This window comes from Sphaerodactylus townsendi, linkage group LG10 (genome assembly GCF_021028975.2).
Source record: "Sphaerodactylus townsendi isolate TG3544 linkage group LG10, MPM_Stown_v2.3, whole genome shotgun sequence".
NCBI lineage: Eukaryota > Metazoa > Chordata > Lepidosauria > Squamata > Sphaerodactylidae > Sphaerodactylus > Sphaerodactylus townsendi.
This window is the reverse complement of record NC_059434.1, coordinates 74,339,138-74,354,146: the sequence shown is the minus strand read 5'-3', so window position 1 is coordinate 74,354,146 and position 15,009 is coordinate 74,339,138. Positions and strand designations below refer to the sequence as shown.

The window sequence follows — 15,009 nt, the reverse complement described above, 5'->3', positions numbered from 1 at the left end:
GGCACCAAAACATCCTCCTACAGAGCAAGGGATTGAGCAAGCCCTAGAAAGCAGGCACTGAAGCAGCCGACTGCTCCCAGTGCCTGTCGTAGCCCCGCCCACTCTGTACGGTGGCCTGGAGTGTCCAGGGGGCGGGGGAGAAGTCCCACTGGGCTCCCAGGAGCAGGACTGGGGAGCTCCGCCTCCCCTCCCTCTAACCCAGCATGCCTTATTCGCCTTAAATTAAGTGTGGCATTTCTCAGAAGCCTTCTCCCCAGCAGCCAGCCCGGCAGGCACAGGAAAAGGCAAGCTGAGCAGGGAGCCCAGAAGCAGCAGCAGAACTGAAGATGATGCTGACGTTTGCTTGGTAAACCTTCAGGGGGGGGGGGTGACTTGTGAGAGATTTACATGCTTAAAAGTTAATTCCTTGCACTGGTTTGGAGCTGTTTCTCAGGCCTGGCGAAGCCTACCTCACAGGGTTGGTGTGAGGACACAATTAGAGAAAGTGGTGGTGGGGAGAGAGCCATGCCTGTTTTGCTTTCAGGGAGTAGGAGGTGATTTGTGAAGTGATGCTGGCGCTTGGTTTAAACCTTCTGGGTGACTTGTAGAGAGATTTTATATGCTTAAAAGTTAATTCCCCTGCACTGGTTTGAGCTGTTTCTCAGGCTAGCAGCCTCACCCCCACAGGGTTGGTGTGAGGACACAATTAGGAAAGTGGTGGGGAGAGCCACATGCCTGCTCTTTGCTGGGGCAGGGAGGTGATTTCCAGAGAGATGATGCTGACGTCTGCTTGGTAAACAGCACTTCAGATGGGGGGGGGTGACTTGTGAAGAGATTTACATGCTTAAAAGTTAATTCCCTTGCACTGGCTTGGAGCTGTTTCTCCAGGCTAGCAGCCTACCTCACAGGAGTTGGTGTGGAGGACACGAATTAGAAAGGAAAGTGTGGTGGGGAGAGAGAGCCATGCCTGTTTTGCTGGGAGATAGGAGGTGGAATTTGTGGGAGATGATGATGCTTTGATGTTTGCTTGGTAAACCTTCTTCAGATGGGGGGAGGTGACTTGTGAGAGATTTACATGTGCTTAAAAGTTAATTCCCCTTGCACTGGCTTGGAGCTGTGATTCTCCAGGGTAACAACTCTTACCACCTCATAGGGTTGGTGTGAGGACACAATTAGGAAAGAGAGTTGGTGGGGAGAAAGCCATGTGTATGTTTTGCTGGTGGTGGGAGGTGTTTTTTGAGCTGGTGCAAAAAATCATTGTTTGGTCATTGTGGGGGAGGGTGGTCGTCCATACCTGGGGTGGGGGTGGGGGGGCACCAAACTCAGATTTTGTCCCCGGGCTCCAGTTTGCCCAGATTCGCCCCTGCTTAAAAGTCATCCCTCAATTACTGTTGACATGTTACTGATCGAGCAAATGAAGTGTGTATTCTCTGGAACAAGTGCCAAAAGTTCCTCACACTCACCCAGTCCCACTTAGAGTATGTTACCTCTTTGGGCAATATGACACACCAGAGTGTGTTATTCCTTTGTGACACACCAGAGGCTCATTCCGCACATGCAGAATAATGCACTTTCAAACTGCTTTCAGTGCTCTTTGAAGCTGTGCGGAATAGCAAAATCCACTTGCAAACAGTTGTGAAAGTGGTTTGAAAATGCATTATTTTACATGTGCGGAAGGATATGTATGTGTGTTATCTCTTTGGGCATTGTGGCACACCAGTGTGTTATCCCTTTGGGCACTGTGACATACCAGAGTGTGTAATCTCTTTGTGAACAACAGAGTGTGTAATCTCTTGGGGCACTCTCTTGAGGCACTGTGACACACCAGTGTGTTATCTCTTAGTCTTTGGGCACTGTAACACACCGGAGTGTGTAATCTCTCTCTGTCTGGTTCACACACAAACACACACAGAGCAACTGGCTCATACAAAGGCAGGAGGAGAGACAGATCCCTTTCCACCTCCTCTGCCTATTGAAGCAGGCAAGGTCTGAGGGAAGGGACCATTAACACATCACACTTAATGGTCTGGAAACATGGAAAAGCCATGCCTCCCGCACATGGGGGCTTTAATGACTGATGTAGGGTGTCCCCCTCCCCGCCCCATGTAATATTACATTGCATTGGACTTTTTTGCCCCAGTGAAGTCCCACTTTTTGGCAGCCTCTCACAGAACCACCAAGTCCCGGGGTTCGATTCCGGCTGTGGCCCCTTGCAGAAGCTCTCGCCACCAGGAGCCAAGCTCCGCGCCTGCCATCTTTCCTCGAAAGGCTCGCCGAAATGCAACCCGGCGTGCGCTGGGACCCATGTTCCCAGCAGCTCCCGCCGAGGCTCCCCCAACCCCACGCTACGTGTCCGACACCTGTTCCCGTCGTCCTCACGATGCACAGCACGAGGCGGATCCAGCCCCGTTTTATAAGAGATCCTGCCCACTCCGCCGGTTCCAGATCCTCCTTCCATCAAACTCCTCTTACTCCTTCCAGCCGAGAACAAACGCTCTCCCTTTCCGCCGGAGCCAACCATGTGCAACAGCGTCCGCGTTTACTCCGGAGCAAGCCCCGCGACTCCCCCGGGATCGCCGGCTCCTAAATCCGCGCGCGCGCATCCGCGGCTCATCTTGAAACCCCATCCGAACCGATGCAGAAGGCTCGACGGGATTTACTCGCAAGTAGCCGTGCCGAGGCTTGCGGGGCTGCCTCCTCCTCCTCCCTCCGGGATCTCCCGCCCTTGCATCCCGATCGCTTACCTTTTTGCGCCTCGCTGGGTCAACTGTTGAATCGAAGGGCTGGTTTTTAAAAACGCCAAAAAATAAATACAAAGCCCCCAGAGTTTCCAAGGTTGCTTCTTTCCTCGTCGGGTCAGCACATCCCGGACGCCAGCAGCCCAGAGAGTCCCGGGGGATCTTGGATCCCTGTTTCTTGGAGGCAAGGAAAGAAGGGGGCCCGGGCAGGGAGGGAGCAGAGATGCCGTCCCCCAGCGCCAACATGCACGGAGGCAAAGCAAGCCCGCCCTGCTCCGCCGCCTTCGCCCCTTCGCCTGATTTGCCAGGTGGAGGAGACGGGCAGCGCCCACCAGCTCCGCCGGGGAGGGGACCGCGCCTCCCCCCCCCTTCCCCGCGGTTGTCATCTGAGGGTGGCTCCGCCCACAACCTGCTTCTCCGCGCGCGAAGCAGAGCTTGCAACAAGTGGCAAGACCTGAACTCAAGGCAGCAAAGCTGGACCGGCAGGGAGGGCCGAAAAGGGCTTGCCCTAGGCGTGGTCGCCCCGCCCCCGCATTCTTGGGCCCCGCCCGATCAGGAAAGTCACTGGCAGCTGGGGAGTATTGTTCCAGATTTAAGGAAATCAGATCCAAGCATTTGAGCTCCCTGATTTATTTAGACTACTTTACTTGCTGGATAATCCAGATCCTTCCTTTTGTGTGATAGTGTGTTTTACACAATCTTGTTGTTTTAATCTATTTATTGTTATTAACTGCTGCTGAGTTTTAATGGGTTAAGTTTTTATGTTGCATTAATTTGCTGTCTGGAAACAGCCATGTTGTGAGCCGCCTCGAGCCCTTCGGGGATGAGGTGGCCTATAAATTAAATAAATAAATAAATGGATAGATGGATAGATGGATAGTGGCAGATTTCTTTTTGGAAATGATCAAAAGCCAGCAGCAATGTTTTGCTGAACATTTTATTCTCTGCTTTGCATATCTATGGTTTTCTCTGACTGTGTTTTTTACTTACTGTGTTTATTATGCCAATAAAGGCTTGATTGATGTGTAGAATGGCTTCCTTTTATCCCCCCCCCCCCCATTATCTGCGGTCCCCGGAGCATTACGCGTGCATCATGCACTCAGCTCACAAGCTCATCCCAACTCTAACTCTTCTCTCAACCAACAGCACCTTTTTCTGGAAAGGTTCAGCGGGAGCCCGGTGTCTTGCTTGAAAGCAGGTACCTCCCTCTCTTCCCTTGCATGCCACCCCTCCCCCTCCCTCCCTCCCTTCCCTCTCCCTCATGTGTATGCGTGTGTATGTGTTTCACTTCCACTCGAGTTACTATGTACTGTTTTCACTGCTCATATCTGGCCGTCTGAGTGAACATTCTAAGCAGCACGAACATTCTAAGGGTGACAGTTACACACAGGCAGCTGCATGTCCTTCACCAGGGAGCGCCAGGAAAAAGGCATTTTACCTGGGCCAGGTGTGAAATTTCATGTATGTGACCATCTAAAAACACTCTTGCCTGGCTGACTATAGTGGCTGGGCATTTTCTGAGGAATTGGCCCAGCAGTTATTGAGGTATACTGTCATCAACAAATACACGGTTAGCTTTTTATATATATAGATTTGTAAAGGTTTGGAAGGGTGGGGTTTTGCTGCCCTGCTCTCAGTCTTAGTACCTGGCTATGGCTTCTGATGTTCACTCATGCCTCTCCTCCCCATTCTTGATATCGAGAAGGAACCTTTTCTGAAATTAAATCCTGTAATAAATGACAGAAGTATCAACAAATTGCTTGTCTTTATTTATGGTCATGTGCAACCTCATATGGAACAGAATTATTGTGTGGTGGAGTCTCCTTCTTTGGAGGTTTTCAAACAGAGGCTGGATGGCCATCTGTCAGGAGTGCTTTGATTGTGTGTTCCTGCACTGCAGGGGGTTGGAGACCCTTGGGGTCTCTTCCAACTCTATGATTCTATGATTCTTTTGTATATCTAAGAGGTCATACGTGACCATAAATAAACACAAGCAACTTCGTGTTATTGCACCCATGTGGAACAGAATGATTGTACGCACAGACTCTTTTGTATAATGTACCTTTAAATGTTGGATTCCACACGGCACAAATAGAACGTCTTCAGGATGTTATATATAGCGTTTGGGGAAGAACTTCACACTAGGTCTCTTCCCCAAAATGACTCAGGCAGTCATATTTCTCTCAAACTGGGTTTTACAAAAATCACTAATGTAGTGATCTTTTTGCAAAATCCCAGGTTGAAGGTGCTGCTGCACGAACACAATAGGCAGTAAATGCTTTATTTCCCTCTCTCCCTTTCACTTTAAGCTTCTGCCCCCAGCCACCATTTCAGGAAGAATTTGCCCACCCGCAAGTTTGTGCTGTTCAAGTCGTGATTCTCTGAGTGCCCGCCAATTCACAAATCCCTGAGGTACATTTTCTCCCCATGGCAGCAAGTATGACTGCCATTTCATTCACAGATCTACAGCAACACATTCATTATTGTCTGGCCATTGCAGGAAAATCCCCCTTTCTCTTTCTCTCTTTTTCAAAAGTGTGTGTTGAACACATGAAGCTACGCAGGTGCAGCCACTCTGATTGCGGGACAGTTGGCTTGGCTGCAAGGGTTAATTTCTGTCTGCCTTCGCAGGTACGCCTACATTTTAAATAAACATTTTAAAAAAGAAGTGTTTTCTTGTGAAGGTACGAAGACAACCCAGATTGTTTCCATGGCCTCAAATTGCTTCCTAGATGCGTAAACGGCACACACACAAACAGAAAAAAAAGGAAAATTGGTTCATTTATAACGACTGCAACTTGTGGAATTTACCCAGAATGGGCTTCAGTGGTGGCGAACCTTTGGCACTCCAAATGTTATGGACTACATTCCCATCAGCCCCTGCCAGCATATCCAGTTGGCCATGCTGGCAGGGGCTGATGGGAATTGTAGTCCATAACATCTGGAGTGCCAAAGGTTCGCCACCACGGGAGATAGTTACAGTGAGGTGGTGTGTAGTTTCCGGGCTGTATGGAAACCACACAGCACCCCAGTGGTTCCGGCCGTCAAAGCCTTCGACAAGATAGTTACATTGCTGTGGTTGCCAACCTATATGTGGTTTGTGTTGTAGAAGTCTCAATCCTTGGAGTCCCGTTGTTATTTAGTGAAATTAAACCCTGCCACTTTTCCATTTGTAGACCAAACCACGCCTCAACACTCCCTAGAAGGTAAAATGGCTCAGCTGAGGCTGTTGTTCTTTGGTCCCATCAAGGGAAGATCAAGGGAAGATGAGCCTCACTGGAAAAGACAACAATGCCAGGAAAAGCTAAAGTCAGCAGGAAAAGAGGAGCGTCCAACAGGAGATGGACTGACAATCAAGGAAGTCACGACCCTCAGTTTGTAAGACCTGAGCAAGCCTGTTACCATTTGGAGGTAATTCATCGGGTCACCATAAATTGGAAACAACTTGATGGCACGTGCTTTCCCATCCTCCATGGATTTTAATACTTTTAATTCTGTCAGTGACTTCATTGAGATTAGTTCAATTAGGTTTAATGAGAGGAGACCACCCTATCAAGGAGACCACCCTATCTACAAATCTTGGAGGGTACCACTCATAAGTTTTGTGGGGGGGCATTTGGAATTTTAGGCAGCCCCTTCTCCCCATTTGCAATAGGTTTGTACAACCAGCGGGGGAGTTTTATGTTACTGACCACACCCTGCGGATAAAATCCAAGCTTCTTGATTTCTCCCCCAGGACAGTAAAAGTATCAAGCTGAACATTAAAGAGCTGGGAAATGCCCGGCAGGCACAAAGGCCGCACAGAAGGTATGGCTGCATTAGGAATATTGTGCTCGTATATCATAAATGTGTATACAAGCCTTGTATGAAGTATCGTTTTAATGACCTAATTCTGTTTTTGTGGCTTGAAGGAGGGGGGAGTATATTTAATGCTGATGTAATGTACTTGGCAATTGAGTTAAAGGTTAAGAACCTCTGGATTAGTTAATAATGAAAGCCATTTTGTATGGGCTGAAAAACACTCACGTCTTTAACATATTGCATCATAAACCGTGGCCATTTTGATACCACTGTACCTGTTTAACCATGAAATCTGTTTTGACTCCAAATATAGATGTGGTGCGTGCTACTTCAGATGCTCAGTTCTCTAGCCTGTTGTTTGTACTCATGTGTGAACAACAGAACTGCAAAGATGGTGTGCAGTTTTTCTTTTTTGCATCGCCTGTGACCAAGAGAAGCTGGAAAGCATTTGCTTCTTAGAGTGCAATCCAAAAGTGGGGGACTGAATGGGCTGAGTGAGCTCCGGAAGCGGCCCAGGGTCACACCGATTCAGACGCCCACTTTGCAGGCGGAAGGGGCAAGTAAGCTGCTGGAGGGGCTATCATGGTGGTGGCAGGGAACTACAAACCCACCCTCTACCACAGGAGCCCATGTTAGCGTGGGTGGGGATGACATGGGGGTGTTCTCAGTGCATTTTTTGGGGGCCAAAACACCCCTTTTTTGCAGTGCAGACTTACACCACCAAAAAGGATGGCACAAATCATTCCAGGTGATGGTCTTCCCTGGGAGAAGAGGTCCCCCCATCCCCCATCCCCCCCCAGCACCTGGGCTGTTGATTGCTTCATTGGAGGGAGTTCCCTCCCCTGCCACGGCCGTACTATCCCCCCCTTTGGATTGGCCTCTTAGGGTCTATTAACTTTCCATTATAGGGCCTTTCCCCACTTTTCCCTCCACCACCGTCGCTGCGCTCCACTCACTGCGCCCGTCATTTCTGGCACGTGCCCCGACTTCCCCACGACCCCACGCTCTGCGCAGGGTCATCAAAAGGCGCCATTTTCTCCAGCGCCAGGGATGCCGCGCGCTGAGGGGGCACAAGAGAGGCAGCATCGGGGCGGCTGCATTCTCGCCCCCCCTGAAGTGGGGAGTGCAGCTGGGCCCCGCGCTACTTGAGGAGAGTAGCGCGGGGCTTAAGGTAAGTGGGGAAAGGGCCATAGTTCTCCGGCTCTCTCTTCCTGATGTTCTTGGAACTCTCCTGCCCCCAGAAGCAGCACTGGGGGGAGTATTTTGGATTGCACTGTGAAAAGGGAAGAAGGGAAGTTGTGTTCCATGTAGAGAAATCGCTTCTGGTCATGAAAATCACAAATGGATCCAGCTCCCTCTTTTTTCTCTCTGACTCTGATCTATCCAATCATTGCCCCTTTTTTGTGCCATCAAAACATTGGGACTCTCTCCCCAGAAAAAAATCATCAGTCTTCCTTTATCACTGTCTTCTACCAGGGTCCACTTTAAGATGTATGGCCTCTGAATGTGGATGTTTTTGTAGCTATCTTGGCTAATAGCCATTCCTCAGTTTCTCCTTCATACAATTGGCAAATCTTTTGTTACTGTTTAAGAAAGTGGCTCTCACCACATGTCTTATGGTAGGGAATTAAGTAAACACTGTGCAAAGTGCTTTCTTTTGATGGTCCTCTTGTCACCTGCCAATCAACTTAATTAAGTGACCCGGAGTTCTAGTGTTATAGAGGAGCAAACACTTAATTTGTTTCTATGGTATTAACATTTTTACAAATTTCTGCCATTTGCACTTGCTTGTTTGTCATTTTCTTTTCTTTCTTAACTTACGTTAAACAAGTCTCAGACATGGTCCTGGAGAGTTCAACAGCTTAATCCAAAATGCAGTCATGAATGTTGTGGCCGACCAAGAGTCTCAGTGTTGGAAAAGTTTCAGTAGTCTTTCAGTAATACAGAGACATGAGGATTGGTTCAATGAAGCTGATAAGCTTTTATTTCAATAATAAGCGGGACAATGTGCTGTAATCAGCCCAAAACAATGTCTGAAGAATACATTTCAAAGAGCAATTTTTATACAGTTTTCCAAGCAAGCAGTTAATTTTGCAAATACCTAATTGTTTACATTTTGCCACCCCCCAATTGTCTGATGGAGACTGATCTGGTGTCAGCATTGACCACCACCCAGGCCAACCGCAGTGTGGAATCCCCTATTTCCTATAGAGCAAAGGGTCTGCCTGCATCTAGTTATTATCAGTGGACCCAGGTATGGTTCAGCAGAGCTTGTAGCAGAGCAGAACATCAGAACCAGGTCACACACTCCGTGCTTTCTCAGATAGTACATTTGTTCGTTCAAAACATGATCATATCAACAATATGAATGTGACAGCTTTCATTTGTGTCTCATCTCTGTTCCTTTTAGGCATTGACACACCCTGGCAATTTTACCTTACAGTCTAATATTTCCTACACTGGTTTGCCCCACTTTTTAAAAGTAAGCCTTTAAAAAGCCTACTTTTAATGCTTTTAAATGTATGATATCTAAATAACGCTTTTGGAAAACAGAATTTTCTGGTTAAAAAAAATAATCAGTGGTGTGGATCCAACCATTCCATGCAGAGATTTTTCCTTCAGTCCTCTCTGTTCCCATAGCCTCCTCTGACCCAGTGGAATATCATTCTTAGAGTTGGGGACAGGCGTTGCCAACCTCTTGTTGGACCCTGGAGATCTCCTCCGGTATTCTAACCAATCTCCTGACAGCAGACATCTCTCCCTCTGGAGAAAATGGCTGCTTTGGAAGGTAGTTTCTATGGCATTATACTGAGGCCCCTCCCTCCCTTCCTGAAATCCTGCCATCCCCAGATTCCACCCCCAAAACATCCAAGAATTTCCCAACCACAAGTTGGTGCCCCTGTTTGTGGCACTCATGTGAAGGAACAGGTATGTAGACTGGGGCGTGGGGCTGGCGTGAGGAAGAGTATGGGGTGAGGTCACTGTCTTTCTTCTTCTGCAGGCACGGTTCTGGGAGCCAGCATGGTATATAGTGGTTAACAGCAGTGGATTCTAATCTGGAGAACCACGTTTGATTCCCCACTCCTCCACATGAAGCCTGCTGAGTGACCTTGAGCCAGACACAGTTCTCTCAGAACTCTCTCACTCCATGCAGAGGAAGGCATGGCAAACTACCTCTGAACCTCTCCTGCCTTGAAACCCCGACAAAGTCACCATAAGCCAGCTGTGACTTGATGGCACCCACCCACCGAGACAAAACTCAGATATGGATTGCACTATTAATTCTAGGGATGCCCAGTTTCAGACCAATAGTGCACACATAGAGAAGAGGCTGCAGTTTCCCCCCCCCCCTAAGCTATTTTCCAATTTGAACCCTTTCAGCATCCCTAGAGTATCAAAATGCCTCTAATATTACAAACACCCAAAGAGATATCTACATGGTGTCCCATAAGAAAGAGCAGGCAGCTCTGTTGAGTACAGTTATTCAAACACATATAAATAGAAGCCCTAAAGATGTTCCCATTCTGCCAGCATAAGAAGATCTTATTTGGAGACAGATCTCAGTAACAGCCCTTATTTCCAAGTAATATGTGTTTAGAAATTGACAGTGGTATTGAATTTGTCTGGTCCCACCAACTCTGCCCCACCATTTGCTCTTCCGATTCACATCCTCCTTTTAAAACAGTTACTTAACTGAAAACCCGAAATGCCGCTGGAAAGATGATTTGCTTCTTTCTGCTCTACTCTCTTCTAAACTAACAAGCTCTCTGGGGAAACCAGACAGTAATTTAGTCCATTGGTTTCCTAGTGTCATTCTCTCTGTGGAAGAGGAAAGTATTCCTTAGAGCGCTGCAAAAGCAAACCTCAACTAAATATCTAGATCCTAGCATCTAGATTGGTAGACAATCATTTGCAGTACTTCTTGGCCAAAATAATGATTTCTGCATATATAAATTGTCAAACATGGAATCTTCCAAAGGGTAAAATATACAAAAATGCAAGTATATTTATTTTTCACCTTTCTTGCTGAGATTTGAGACAGATTACAGGAGTAAGAAAAAGTAAAGTTTGGATTTATACCTCACCTTTCTCTCCTGTAAGGAGACCCAAGGTGGCCTACAAGCTCCTTTCCCTTCCTCTCCCCACAACAGACACCTTGCGAGATAGGTGGGGCTGAGAGAGTTCTGAAGAACTGTGACTAGCCCAAGGTAATCCAGCAGGAATGTGGGAGTGTGGAAACACATCTGGTTCACCAGATAAGTCTGCTGCTCAGGTGGAGGAGTGGGGAATCAAACCCAGTTCTCCAGATTAGAATTCACCTGCTCTTAACCACTGCACCACATTGGCTCAAAATACCAGGATGTAATGCAGAGGCAGGCAATGGCACAGCCTTTCCCACCCGCTCCTGAATGTATCTTGCCTTGAAAACCTCATAAATCAGCTGTGACTTGATGACAAAAGAGAGAAAGAGAGAGACAGAGAGAGAGGAGGGACCTAAAGGAGCTGACAACATTGTTCTTCCATCTTCCATTTTATTCTCACAGCCAACCCACTGAGATCGCCTAGGTCCGTGCTAGTGAACATATGGCACTCCGGATGTTCATGGATTACAATTCCCACCAGCCCCTGCCAGCATGGCCAATCAGGGGCTGATGGGAATTGTAGTCCATGAACATCCGGAGTGCCACAGGTTCGCCACCACGGGCCTAGGTTGAGAAAGTGTGATTGGACCAAGGTATCCCATTGAGTTTCCTGGAGAGAGAGAGGATTCTTTCTGGGTCTCCCAAATCCAATTTTGTTTGCATGCAGTGGCAGCAGAAGCAGCAGGGAATTCTGGGAAGCTGCGTGAACATTCTAAAGGTGACAGTTAAAAAACGTAGTGTTCTGTTCCCTCACTCACTGACTTGACTGCCTGATTGACTGACTTAGTGAAAAGATGTTGTCTGTACTGATGTAAACCAAATGCTATGTAAAAGTGCTCTGACAAAGATATTGTATCGCAACCAAACTGTAACAAACTAGATATATGTAATACTTTGTTAATGTATATATACTGTAACTAGATATATGTGATACTTTGTTAATGTATATATACTGTATTTGTTTTCTCTCTCAGTTTCTTATGTTCTTAAGTTAAGTAAAGTTCTCCTTGTGTTTATGAACTTCTGAGGTAAAACGGCTGGTCTTTTGAGAGATAACAATTCTAATTTAACGTGCCGCACAATCCACATTTCTGCTCGTTACTTTGCTTGACAGGATTATATGTTCTAAATATACCTGTTGCCCTTCACTAACCACTACCCAATGCTGACTATCCCCCAAAGCAATGTTTTTGTATGTACATAGGAAATCCTCCTCGCCCTCCACATGTAGGGATTCATTCCTACCTGCACCCCTCTCTGATTTGAAGGCCAGGGCAACCCTCACCAGGCAGCCCAGAATGATAAAGAGAGGAGAAACTGAGATAACAGCAGCTGCTTATGATGCCAGGCAGAATCTCAAAGACTGCCAGACAACTAGCTCTGTTCTGGATCAGTAGATTTTGGACAGGCAAAAAGGAAAGCCGAGCCTCATCTTCAAGTCTTTTAGATAGCCAGGGAAATGGAGAATGAAAGACAAGGAAAGTAACTCAGCATGGCTTCATTCTACTCTGAGGACTCTTGGAAGGCTTCCTTGGCACTCCTAAGTTAGTTTTGTGAAAGCAGACTTGAATTTCAATGTGGCAAATTCAGTGTACTTGGTACAAAGAGATCAGGAGCGTAAAGTGCTGAAGAGAAACCTACAAAGAGTGAACTATTGTGGGGAAATTGCTGTCTGAAAACTGGGAATAGATGCATCACAACTGTCCTTTTGGTCCTCGGCTTCCATATAATTGCCAACCTCTAGGTGATCCACCATGACAAACTAAGTGGGGATCAATGCAACAACCAGGTACCAAATAGGAGATTTTACACTGTATCTGGCTCACAGCATGTTGTTGTCTAACTTTTACAATGTACTATAGGAAGCAAAGTTCCAAAAATAAACCACACAGAACGCAATACCTGGGTGAATTCTCAGATGTTGAATAGTTTGAGCTTATCAGCTCAAATAGAAACTCAAAAAAGTACATATGTGCCCGAACAGCATACAATTGTCGTATAGAAACAGTTACAATCACTGCATTGGCTCAGATGAAAGTCTATTCAATGGACCACACAGAAAATAATTCAGTTCTGAACCACTGAGCTAGCTGGTATCCAGATATGAGCCAAACCTCATTGGTACTTCAAAGGTTTATGTCGTCTGTAAGACAGAAAGGCACAAACTCCAGACATTTTGCCCCCCTGCTGCTTCCTTGTTGTTTGGGGAGGTTGCATGCTAGTGTTTTCTTTGCGCGTGCGGGGGGGGGGGGGTTCTAGTGAAGTAATGCTAGATCATGTCAGTTTCAGCATTTAAAAAAAGGAAGCCCCTCTGATCATCCTGAAATGGTGGCCAGAAGTGTGTGAGAAATTGCTGTTCCTTGGGTAGGGGACGGTGGGGAAGAGCAAGAAGAAAGCCTAACACATGTGGATCTCCTTCACTTTCCCTGGATGGGTCCAACATCCTGTTTAACACAGTGGCAGTTCAGATACTCTGAAAGGCCAACGGCAAGGCATGGAGAGACCTTCTCCTGATGTTGCCTCCTGGCACTGGGATTCAGAGGTTTATTGTTTCCGAAAGTGGAGGTTCCCCTTAGTCACCATGGCTAGCAATGGGTGACCGACTTATCCTCCATGAATCTCTAATCCTCTTTTAAAGTCATCTGTGTTTGTGGCATTATTACATCCACTGGCAGTCAACACCTTGGACAATGCACCTGTGGAAAGCAGAAAACCCTTTAGGTATAGCGTGACTTCCCCTAGTTGTGCATTTTCAGAGTTCCCCTCTTATTTGATAAATTACAGTAATCTGATCAGTGTAAGTTGTTACGAGAACTTGTAACACCCTGGAGTCAGAACAACCAGTGAATTTTAAATAACCCCTTTAAATTGACAGGTTTTTGCTTGCGGATGTAAATCGAGTCGCTCCTGCATAGTCCCCTATTGAGAAAAATGTACAGACACTGGATCATCTCTCCTGCCATAGACTCAGCAGTCAGATTGCTGATGTCCATGAGGTTCACGCCCACTTTAACCAACCAGGCTGCTGTGGCAATTTGCTTTAATCATTTCCAGGCCCTGCAGAGTCAGCATCAACGGCCTCATGTAACAAAAGGAAAACGTCGAAGGCAGACTTTATGTGTCCTGTGCAGACTTTATGCATCCAGAGCCAAGCCCGCCTCTTCCCTGTTCTGTCAATTGATTTCCCTCTATTCAGATAATGAGAAATTACTTGGAAACTGAAGCCAAATGTTCAGCGCTTGGTTTTGAAAATGGTGGCTCAAACGTGCCTCAGAAGTTCACAGCTTCTAAAAGTCCTTTCCCCTCATCTCCAGGTAAGAGGGGGCTGGAAATTATTACTCAGGGGCAGAGGTGAAGCAGGGGGTGATCAAAGTGTACTAACCTCCCAAGATAATGCTTTTAGAGGTGGCAAAGGAACATGGTGCAATCTGAGGCCCCTTCGGCACATGCAGAATAATTCACTTTCAATCCACTTTCACTTGCAGCTGGATTTTACTGAGTGGAACAGCAACATCTACTTGCAAACAATTGTGAAAGTGGATTGAAAGTGCATTATTCTGCATGCGCGGGAGGGGCCCCAGAGATGCATCCAAGGATTCTTTGCTACGTTGCAATGAATGTTGAGGTTCCAGTTCTCAGACTGTGTGCCACTGTGCATGATTTTAGAACTGAGCCTCTCCAACTATCATGTAACTGCTGGGGCAGTACAAATGCCCTGGACTGGAAGACAGGTGCTCAGCAAAGACAACATAGCGGTGCAATGGTTAGAATGTCTGGAATGTGCTGCAATAGATAAATTATCAACATTGTTAAAATATAATTTTCTTAAAGATGGGGTCGCTCTTGTGAATTATACTAAGGAAAGACAATCGTGCATTTGTTAACATATTTACAACATTAAGATTAAGAACTGTTTGTAGGAAATTAGATAGACAGACAGACAGACATCTAAATCATGAAACATAGTATACAGTAGGAGTAATTTAAAATATAGTTGCTAAGAATGGTTTGTATACTGATGTAGAAAATTGTAAGAATCTACACTAAGGATTGTTAGAAATTACATTGCGATGAAAATGTGAGGCTAGCTGGTAGAAAGTGAAGCCGATGTATATTTTTTCGCTTGTTTTGTTTTGTTGTTTTTTATGGTTGTACAAATTGTGTATAATGGTTTTATGAGTGATATACAGGTTGCTTGGTGTTTCAGAACGGATTCGGATGTATTGTGATATACTGGTGAAAATTCAATAAAGATTTACTACCAAAAAAGAAGAAGAAGAATTTCATACCTGGGAGACCATGGTTTGAATCCCATTCTTATGTGGAAGCTCTCTGAGTGACCTTGGGTC

The 15,009-nt window shown here is 46.4% G+C and overlaps 1 protein-coding gene across 1 annotated transcript in view; it reads right to left on the bottom strand.

Moving 5' to 3' along the window:
- SNCA (synuclein alpha) overlaps positions 1-3,096 on the bottom strand; it is a 69,287-nt gene extending 66,191 nt beyond the window's left edge. Inside the window, exon 1 of the mRNA XM_048510197.1 lies at positions 2,724-3,096. The gene's annotated coding sequence lies outside the window, so the exon portion shown is untranslated. The remainder of the gene's footprint in view (positions 1-2,723) is intronic.
- Between the last annotated feature and the right edge of the window lie 11,913 nt (positions 3,097-15,009).